Source organism: Lissotriton helveticus, chromosome 2_1 (genome assembly GCF_964261635.1).
Source record: "Lissotriton helveticus chromosome 2_1, aLisHel1.1, whole genome shotgun sequence".
NCBI lineage: Eukaryota > Metazoa > Chordata > Amphibia > Caudata > Salamandridae > Lissotriton > Lissotriton helveticus.
The window spans coordinates 1,841,701,597-1,841,713,627 of record NC_136059.1 but is presented as its reverse complement, the minus strand read 5'-3'; positions in this window follow the sequence as shown (position 1 = coordinate 1,841,713,627).

Here is a 12,031-nt window from a genome sequence, read left to right as displayed (position 1 = left end):
GAATGTGGATCAATGTCACACATTCACCCCAGTGCAAAGATCTGGGCCCAAATCCATCGTTTTTCCACTCCACACCACCCTGGGTTAGACAATGGCGATATGCAAATCAGCGCTGACCCTGTGCCCCATGGGAACAGTCCAGTCCGAACTACAAAAGCCATGTCCTTCCCAGAACGGAAACAAGCATCCGAGGACCGGCCCGGTTTCGAGGTAACACCTCTCTTCAGCCCGGCTACCTTGATTCCAGTGGTGTGGAGTGCCTGGGACTCACGTCTGAGCATCCCCAGTACACTTAGAGCGGTAACTGCAAACACAACAATGATGGACAGAATGTGGATCAATGTCACACATTCACCCCAGTGCAAAGATCTGGGCCCAAATCCATCGTTGGTGAGAGAAATTATGGATGAGAGGGTTGCCATTCGAGTAGAATTACTGCAGCTCAAGTACATTTTCTACTCGAGAAGCAGGAACATTAACTTAAAAAGCTGCATGCTCTTCCGCAACATATGGTGCAGTTCGAGCTGATTTTCTGTGCTGCTTGCACTACTTGTCATGATTCTAAATGTTCAGGATCTATTTTAAACAATAGCAAGGCAGCACACAACGCTATACCTTTCGACTTGACTGTGTTGTCATTACCAATGCTTGTTAATGCCAAGAGGCCTTATTGTAATGCCACAGATACGTCTTGCAACCGTTGTCTGTGTTCACGCCTATAAGCAGTACTTCTTGTTGCATGCGTTACTACCATTAGCTTGAGTATGTTGTTGTTGTTGCCAGTGCTTATTATGTTTTAATGTCTGGGGTTAATTGTCCCTCCTAAGTTCCCCTAGAGAGCAATGGAGCATGCCTTCTTGGTTTTTTGATGACTATATAAACCAGCCACGCCAGCCGCCTAGTAGGATTTATCCTGAGACGTGCCGGAGTTTCAGGAAGCTGCGGGATGAAACGGTTGTATGTTGTTACAACGCATTCCGTTGCAACGCATGCCTTTACCACACATGCATTACAATGGAATGCTTTTTCCACGCATAACCTTTACTGTGAATATTCCTTTACCACGCATAGATTTACAACAATGTTCTTTGTAAATTAAATTTATGCATGGTAAGGGCATACTCTTGGTAAAGTTTATAGCCTTCCCTTGTACTTTACATGACCTTTCAGCCCTCACTCCTTATAATTACCCCTTACCTTTTCAAATCGTCTCATCTCCATCTTCCTTGGTGATGTCACTGACGTCATACGTCATAAAGAGGAAGCGGAAGTTTCTTTCTGTTTCCTCTTAAACGATGCTGATTGCCTCAGTTTCGGAACATCAGGTGCTTTTTTTGGTTGGGGGGAGACATCCCAACCCCCCTTTTTATTCCCACGCTTTTTTTTTCTTGGGTAGGGACCCCAAAGCCCCCTTTTCTTTTTTTAGCATTTACCACACATGCCTTTACTACGTATCTCGTAATAAAGGTATGCGTGGTAAAGGCTGTTGTAACCATGCATGCGTTGTAATGCATGCGCGGTAAAGGTTTTCGTGGAAGCGGCCGGGTTGTAGTTGCCATTTACGGATGAAACAGCTTCATTCCACAACATCCTCGAGAGTCAGTACGGATCCAGAACCCTCCACAGCGCACAACAGAGCAGGTAGGGTCTCTCCTGCTTGTTAACACATTTCCAATCCTTGACTTTCTTTACCACTCGTCGGAGTGGCCCCTGGGTAATCTTGAATCATACCGGGTGCCGCAACTCGGTCTACATGTCATCGCTCCATAAGAGCGACCCCTGGGCACAAGTATTTTAATTCATACTGCATTTCCTCACTGAGTGCAGCAACTTGGAATAGACATAAAAGACTGAAACATCATCAGACAATTATTGACGTTAAGTTGTTAATGACATTTGTAGAATTAAGCCTGGCATAACATTGAGGTACCTAAAAGAAACATGTTAAAAAGCTGCACATTATTTTAATATAGCAAAACTACTTAACTAAGAAATGCCCATTAAAAGCTAGCAGGAGGATTCACATCGAATCACTGACTTTACCAAGTGAAGTATAACACAGACTTATGGTAAAAGTGTCTCATAAAATTCAGTTGCCTTATATGTGAAGATGCAGAGCTTGAATTGGCAACATAAGGAATTATAAGGATCTTTCTCTTTCTTTATTTTCAGGTATTCCTTGTTATTGTTTCAGATAATTTGACGACTTCCAGAAGATAGCACAGTATAATATTAACAGGTTGTAACGTTTTGTTCCAGATCTCTCTCCCCGCAGTACCCTCCCTACTACCCTTCCCCCGTCTAGCCACTCTGATCCTCTGTGCAATTAAGACTGAGTCAGAGCTGCTGGAAAGTGGCATTCTTGAAGCTACTTTTCATGAGGAAAAAGTACCCTCTGACACTACTGGAGCTAAATTGCAGTGAGAGCAGCATATTTTCCACTGGTTTGTGGAATTCCGTGGAATATCGCAAAGTTTTTCTGTAACTCCACAGAATTCTGTGATGTGAATCGCTGCACGTTCCACCCACCCCTACTAATGCCTTTTCTGTGAATAGCAAGAACACTGGGACCAGCTAGCTAGCTTATCCTCCCAAGGTGCATCACCTGTCAGCCTGACTTTGCTGCAGTTCCAGCTATGTTCCTCTCCACAACAGCAAATCCTGTTCTGCGGTCATTTGTCAGATTGGTATCTAGCCTTGTGGAACAAGCTTGGGCTACAGTCGCCTCCTTCATCCAGCTAGGCATTTTCAACTTCCAAAAAAGAGACTAAGCCCAAACGCAGAAATCTTCACAGTGACTTCATTCAGTGGCTCCCCAACACTCCCTCCTCGGACACTGCATGCAACCTTGCCTCACTGAACTCCTCCCAAGAACACTTTTCTAAGAATTTCTTCTCAGGCCAAAGATAGGCACCTTTCAGGACAAATTCACGTATCGTATCCAACTTGTGCTCCATCCTGGTTGGTCACATTTTTCGACTTTGACCTGGTCTCACCTGACCTTTGGTCCATGGTTGGCACTTTTATCTTTTATGACTACTTTTACCTCAATCTTTAAAACTTTATAACTTTAGTTCCACTGATTGTTTTTTTTGTCAATGTGGTGTCAAATAATGTGTTAAAATGTACTCTAATTTTCTAAATTGTTGTGAGGTTTGTTTTGCGTTGTGTTTTTACTCTAATATTGTTTTGCTACATAAGTGCTTTACACATTGCCTCTAAGATAAGTCTCACTGCTTTCGTGCCAAGCTACCAGAGGGTTAAGCACAGGCTTATTTAGTGGCTTCTGTGGTTCACCCTGACTGGGATTGTGGCTGTTGCTTGAACAGGGATCACCTTCCATTCAATCAACAGCCCAATTTCTCACAGCTCCCAATCCACAAGTGCTCTCTATTCAAACTACACACACACGCCTACAAAGCACTTCACTACCAACATCCAACATACCTCAACAATTGCATCCTGTTTCACACCCCATTCAGACATCTCCACTTGGCTAGCTTTCACCTTGCAAAAGTTCTTTTACATTCAGCAAGCCAAAGCCAAAGGTCAAGCCTTGTCCTACTTAACCCCCAAAGCCTGGAACAAGCTCCCCTACCACATCAGAGCCACAAGTTCTGTCCTCAAATTCTGAAATCAGTCTCAAAACCTGCCTATTGCAATAGGCCCACCACAGACCGGTCCAGATCGTTCTCCTGCTCGGGCACCAGGAAACCCTTTAGGGTAATATGCACACCATATAATTCTGTAAAACATACTCAAACATTCTGGAGGTACAATATTGTCATGGGGAGGATTGATCTCTTGCTACTGTAAAGACTTGTAGCTATTCTAAAAGGTCTGTTATCTCAATAATCCACCAATTCTAAAAGCTCAAAAAGATGTTCTTTCACCACACCTACTTCTGAACTATGTGTAGAACTTGAATGCATCATAATAGTTGAAATGCTCCTTAATCCTAAAGCATGCAGGGCGCCATGATTTGAATTGTTTACCTTGTCATAGGTGATGTCACATACTAGTTGACATGGATTTCTGCTCCTTAATCGTGAAGCATCCCCGTCGCCATGGCTGGCATTGTTTACCTGGTCATTTGTAATGCTTTCATACACTGCATGTATCTACCATTGAACATTACCCCACAGATGAAATGTTGTGCCTCACAATGTAAATAGTTCTCATGCTTTCAGTGGGAATGTTTGGTAAATGTTTGGTAAATGCCTACACTTTATGTGAGGTTTGGGACAACAGTTACTGCAAATGTCACTCTATTGCTAACAAGAGAGTCTTTCATACACTTAAAATAAATCATCATACACAATTGAACCATAATATTCCTATTTTTTCCTATTATCCATCTGCACACTGTCCACCGCCCCTGCACTCCTCTCCTCTCCCAGGACCTGCTTAATAGTACCTACTGTGTAGATGTGCCTCTTGCGTGCCAAAGACGCACCTAAGGAAAGTGCAACTTTGTCCATGTCTGAGCTGCACCTCACGCAAGGGACCCTTGCCTTCTCTTACTCACTGCTACCAGGCCATGCTGCTCTGAGCTCACAACCCTGGGTGCCACTCACCATACTGCTGTGGCATTGCACCACACAACAAAAAAGAAGCGTTTACATGGGCGTCCTGCAAGGTCTCATGCACTCTCCCACACCCTACACCCTGCACCCACTACTCCAAACCCATAGGCCCCTCACTCACTCACACGCAAAACAACCACAAAACACCTGCTCACGCTCACACAGACCTACCTAACCACCACCATAAGCAACATGCCTCAATCACATGCATGAACTTCAACACTGGTTGGCTCACCAAATATGCCACAGAAATGTAGGATTTACTGCAAGACCACGCTTCAGATACTCATAGAAGCATGGCTAAACCCAAAATGTGCACTGGACATTGCAACAGCTATGCCTGCAAGTTACAAAGTCGCTGGGCAAGACCATTAGCACAATTCTGAAGGCTGAATTGCCATCATTTTTACAGACACCCCCAGCCACTTCATGGAACCCTCATATACATACCACCAGGACCCCACTCTAATTTCACCAGTGACATCATAAACTTTGTTTCATCTCACATCATCAACGCTAGCCCATTAATCCTCTTCAGGAACCTTAATATATTTTCATTCACGTAGCAGACTGCACCAATCCAAAGTTTACGGCCCTTCGAGACAACCTCTGAAAACTTGGTCTCACTCAGCAAGTTACCACACTCACTCATACCACCAGACACCTTTTGAACTCCATTTTTTCCTCAATCAGTAAGATCACAGGTGACAAGCCAACAACTATGACCTTGACATACCCCATACCTGTGAGTTTCAGCATACCCATCCCGCACTACTGCAGACCTAACAACACCAGACCCTCTCACTGCAGCTGCAAGAGCATCACAGGAGAGTACTGGTCTTCTGCCAACTTGTGCACTGGCCGGAGCACATCTGCAATATGGAAAAAGCCATCAAGAACCTCAACAACTAGATCACTGCTTTCAATGACACATTTTCTCCCTTCAAGCACAGCCCAATGGCAAGAGCCTGAACACAGGCCAGCTAGTACACAGGGGAACTCAGGCAGATGAATTGCCATGGATAAAGACATCTTCAAATCTGCACTAGGATGCTACTACCCGCAGAAACGGAACACCAAGCACACAGCTCTAGCAAACTGCATCAATGTTATCACAAACAGCCTCAAATCAATCTTTGCCATTATCAAAGATTTCACAGCTTCTCGAATATGGCACGTCCCAATGTGTACTAATACCAACTGTGTCATTACAACATGGGTATTAGTACGCATTGTCATTTACAACGCCCTACCATCACATTGCATACTTTTACCATGAGTATGCCTATACCACGCATGCCATTACAACACAAAGGCATGAATTGTAAAGGTATACTCTTGGTAAAAGTATCTAAGGTAAGTTACACTACCCTGCCCTGCCCTAAACCCTAATTTAGTACCCCTGCCCGACCCTCACCCCAACTTCCATTCCTCTCCCTACCCTAAAACACTACCCTGCCCGACCCTCTGACTCTACCCCAAACCCTACAACACTACTCCTGCATGACTTCCTTACACTAAAACACAACCCTGCACGACCCCCGACGCACCCTAAACCCTAGAACACTACCCCCTGCAGGACCCTCCCTGGCCCCCAGTCCTCTCCCTACACTAAACACTACCCTGCATGATCCCCAGACACTACCCTAAACACTATAACACTACCCCCTGCACTACCCTCCCCAACCCCGTCCTCTCTCTACACTGAAACACTACCCTACATGACCCCTTGACACTACCCTAAACCCTAAAACACTACCCCTTGTATGACCCTCCCCCAATCCCCATGCCTCTCCCTACGTGATCCCCGGCACTATCCTAAACCCTAAAACACTACCCCTGCATGACCCCCCGATCCTCAGTCCTCGCCCTACCCTAAAACACTACCCTGCATGACCCCAACACTACCCTAAACCCTAAAACACTACCCCCGCACGACCCTCTCCCGACCCACAGTCCTCTCCCTACACCAAAACACTACCCTGCACGACCACGGACACTACCCTAAACCCTAAAACAATACCCCCTGCACGACCCTCCCCGATCCCCAGTCCTCTACCTACCCTAAAACACTACCCTGCACAACCCCCTAAACACTACCCTAAGCCCTAAAACACTACCAACAAGATGGATTGGCTATTTTTTTTTTTACATTGCATGCGTGGTAAAAGCACATGTGATGTAAAAAAATGCGTATTAATGACTACATTTCGTTACATGGCATGCGTGAATAGGGTATGTGGGAAAACAGACGCGTTGTAATGACTGTTTCCCTCTCCAGCCACCTCCAGAAACATCACCATCTCTCAAGACCTTTGTAACAAAATCATTGAATTCTTCTATAACAAAATCACCTACACATATGGCAACTTCAAAATTCCACTTAACTCTTCACCTCACAACTCAACTTCCCATCACAGTCTAGGAATGAACCCACAGTAGGACAGCAGACAAGACAGGTGCTGCTGCTTGTCGCATTCTAAATCAAATCAACACAGAAAGGAGCACAGGAGTAAAAAACGGGTCAAGCCGCCCCCACTTAACACATTATCAACAAACAGGGCCTGACTCAATGGACATTTAACTTTGAAATACAGACACACGGAGGGTCAATACTCTTTGCTTAACAACTCCCCTACCGATGCAGACTACTCCCTCTAACTTAAGTGTCTGTATGTCCAGTCTATATCACAGCATCACTATACTGCGGCACCAAGAATCCCACCAAATTTGAAGAAGGTTAAAGAGAATGTAGGAGAACATGTGGGGAAAAGTGTAAGAAAAATGTGAGGATGGAGAGAAAGAACCTCACGATAGCAACACCAAGGGGGGACTGGCTAGTTGGTATTTGCTAGCACACCCACTTATCATCATCGGTTGCTTTCTCACCATAAAATGAAAATGGTGAGAAAGCAACCAATGATGATAAGTGGGTGTGCTAGCGAGTACCAACTAGACTTTCTCTTTAACCCTCTTTATATTTGATGGGATTCTTGGTGGCCAGATGTACTAGAAACCACACCAAGTACCCATGTCAGAAACCTTGGAATCATCATTGACAGCAAACTGGACATGACCGCTCAAGTTACACTGTCACTGCATTCTGCTCCCACACCTGAAAATGCTGAGGAAGATTTTCAAATGGCAACAAAGCAACACAAGAAACACTGCCACTCATACCACAGTCACCAGCAAATTAGTCTACGGGAACACCCTCTACACCAGGTTCCCCAAGCAACTTGCCAGAAAACTACAAATCAACTTGGCAGCCAGGCTCATACTCAACCTCCCACACAGAGCGTATGTTAGTCCACACCTCTTTGAGCTCCACTGACTTCAGATACACAAATGCATTAATTTCATACTCCTCACACACATATTTGAAAATATGTGTTGAAATAAATTATTAACAGCTCCATTTGAATAACACTGCCATGTAAAGCCTCAATGAGTTTGTGACCTTATCAATGGTCAGAGTGAATACCTCCAATTCTTCTGGTGCACTCTGGGACTGTGGGCCCGATTCACAGAACTAACTTAAGACAAAATCCTAAACTTACTACCATTTTCGTATTCACAGAAGGCACTTACTCATTTTGGTATTCACAGAAGACACTTACTCATTTCGGTATTCACAGAAGTTAGGTGTCCTAACTTTAGGACTCCTAAATGCCTTCTGTGAATACCGAAAATCCTAGTTAGGATTTTTCTCAGTTTAGGAGTAGTAAAGTTAGGAATCCTAACTTTAGGACTCCTAAATGCCTTCTGTGAATACCGAAAGTCTTAAAATTAGGATTTTTCTCAGTTTTGTAGTAGTAAAGTTAGGACTCCTAACTTTAGCACTCCTAAATGCCTTCTGTGAATACCGAAAGTCTTAAGTTAGTTCTGTGAATCGGGCCCTGTGTTCCCTGGTCCTGCCACCTCCACAAAGAGTGAGTGTAGAAAGTTTGAATAGAGGGTTTAGTAGTGCAGAAGATGTGACCAAGTGGGGGATGGTGAAGGGGTTGTGAAGGACAGGTCAGCAGTAGAGAAGACAGCAGACAAGTCATGTCCTTGGTCTGATCGGTAATCTGCTGATGAAACATCGCAGAGCATCCCGCATGTTCATATCGATTTCTGACTTTCTAGGACGTGCTGCCCAATACAAATGATGAATGATGATTATTTGGAAATCCATAATGTTTGGAGATTTAGGAGATGACCCAGGGTTGTAGGACACCTCTAAACATTGTGCTACAACTGGTGGGATGGACAGATTGTGAGTGTGGTGGAGGGACCGGGTCATCGTGTTCCTAAATACCATAACCTCTCTATACGTACATAAGTCTATGTGTTGTTCTGTTGACAATCAGATCAACCTCCAGGAGGTGGATTTATTCTCCTTCTCAGTGAACTCCTCTTTCATATCCTTTTCCAAAATAACATTGACACACCCATGGGCGTGTGTTTCAGCCTATTCAAAACTTTGACCAAAGCCTCCAGATATCAAAAAAGAGACAGATATATCAACATAGAATTCATATTGCAGTCAAATGTTGTGTCACAAGTCAAGCTCATCACTGAAGCAGGCATACATCAAACATGTTCTACTATCCATGGTCAGTCTCATATGGTGCACGTCTAGTGGTTTGACTTGTGGGGCATCTAATGTGATTATAATATATCTGGACATGCATTGTGGCACATCACAGCTCGCTTTGGATATATATTATCTACAAAAGTATTTACAATATATCAAGAAGGTACTGTTCTTCTAAGAAAATAAAAAATAAGAAATTCGAAGAGGCTGGAAAATACCGCAATGCTGCCACAAAGGTGATACCAAAGGGGATGATGGACGGAGCGTTTGAGCAAATCAGACACTCACCCCAATCAACTGATCTGGGTTCAATGTGATTATTGTTTATTGTTCGATTACTTAAAATCATGACAATTTAAAAACAAACAAAAAATAAGTTTCATCTTAATGCAACAAAAAATTAACGTTTTTTTAACAAAATGCAATAGTATGTATAAATAATTATGAGTGTAAAACGCGCCCCCAACTTTCAGTAAAACTTACAAGTACTCCACCAGTAATAGTCTTGGAATTAAATAGGGTATGGGGGGTTCCAGACCAGTCATGAAACTGAAAATTGTGGCAATGGTTCCTGCAAACCTACGGAGTTACATTTTTTTGCAATATGGAAAACAAATTTTGCGAACTTAACATTTAGCATTGTGTTGTTGGGGTTCATTGCTGATATAATGGCTTGCCGGCATGATCGAACACCGTGCTTAATCCATCACCATTCGTTAGCTCACTCCACCACCCCAGTTCAGACATGGCCATATGCAAATCAGTCTGAACCTGTGCCTCATGGGAACAGTCCAGCCCGAACTGCCAAGCCATGTATTCCTTCGACCGGAAACAAACATCCTGGGACTGGTTCTGTATTCATAATCCTCATCAGCCAGGCTATCTTAAATCCAGTGGTAGAGTGAGGAAGGGACCCAAGTCTGGGCATATCCTGCCAACTTAGGGCGAACAAAGCGATACCAAAGAGGATGATGGACGGAGCGTTTGAGCAAATCAAACACTCACTCCCAGTCAACTGATCTGGGTTTAATCCATCACCATTCTTTAGCTCACTCCACCACCCCTGTTCAGACATGGCCATATGCAAATCAGTCTGAACCTGTGCCTCATGGGAACAGTCCAGCCCGAACTGCCAAGAAATGTCTTCCCTTGACCAGAAACAAGCATCCTGGGACCGGTTTCGGATTCATAATTCTCATCAGCCAGGCTATCTTGAATCCAGTGGTGGAGTGAGCAAGGGACCCATGTCTGAGCATACCCTGCACACTTAGGGCGAACAAATCGATTCCAAAGGGGATGATGGACGGAGCGTTTGAGCAAATCAAATAATTACCCCCAGTCAACTGATCTGGGTTTAATACATCACCATTCTTTAGCTCTCTCCACCACCCCAGTTCAGACATGGCCATATGAAAATCAGTCTGACCCTGTGCCTCATGGGAACAGTCCAGCCCGAACTACCAAACCATGTCTTCCCTGGACCGGAAACAAGCATCCTGGGACTGGCTTTGTATTCATAATCCTCATCAGCCAGGCTATCTTGAATCCAGTGGTAGAGTGAGCAAGGGACCCACGTCTGAGCATACCCTGCCAACTTAGGGCGAACAAAGCAATGCCAAAGGGGATGATGGATGGAGCATTTGAGCAAATCAAACACTCACCCCAGTCAACTGATCTGGGTTTAATCCATCACAATTCTTTAGCTCACCCCACCACCGCAGTTCAGACATGGCCATATGCAAATCAGACTGACCCTGTGCCTCATGGGAACAGTCCAGCCCGAACTTCCAAGCCATGTTTTCCCTGGACCGTAAACAAGCATCCTGGGACCGGTTTCAGATTCATAATCCTCATCAGCCAGGCTATTTTGAATCCAGTGGTAGAGTGAGCAAGGGACCCACGTCTGGGCATACCCTGACAACTTAGGGCGAACAAAGCGTTACCAAAGGGGATGATGGATGGAGCGTTTGAGCAAATTAAATGGGGCACAGGGTGAAGTCTGATTTGCATATGGCTGGGTTCTAACTGGAATGGCATGGTGAGCAAGAAAACAATGGATTTAGGCCTAGATCTCTGTACTGGGGTGAATGTATGACATTGTTCTGCATTCTGTCCATCAACTGTTTTTTTTGCATTTGCCACAAAAATGGTCCTGCACAGAGAGCGCCAGAGACCTACCCTTCCCCTAGTTGCCGGAAGTATTCATTCATTTGGCATCAGAGGAGTTATTCCATCATAAATGCAGGGTTGGTAAAAGAGATGCTGTTAAAGCAGTCCTTTTTGAAGTGCTTTGTTATCTACTTTTTCTGGACTCATATTTATTAATTAGCTTTTTAAGGTAGGTCCTAAAGCAGGTAACACAACTATCTGAATGCTACCATAGTCAGATTTTTGCTGATGTATCACAATTATACCTCTTGGGTCATATAAATCAGCAATTTGTATCATCGCTGCTTGTACATACATTCATTATGATAAAACATTTCATATAGTGAGGGATTATCAGACAATCCCCAACCATCAGTGGTGTGTGTAAAATCTGTGAGTGGGGGGTAGTACTAAAAGATGTGATATTTTCGTCTTGCAAGATTGCACTACGGTATTGTCCAGTTTGAGATTATCTTACTTAGATGGGATTATCTTACTCTGATGTTTCCTTCTTGGCTGTGGTCCTGCTAAGGACCACAAACTATCCCTGTGTACCTTCATCTTAGAACTGCTATATCGCTGGTCTGAACAATCTCTAATGGAGCATAATATTCACCTACTGAAGCCCCTCTCCATCTTTCTTCTCCAATATAGTGGTTGCTGATTAAATCATAAGCACATCAGATGATGCATTCAGTAAGAAGCAAGAAGAGGACAG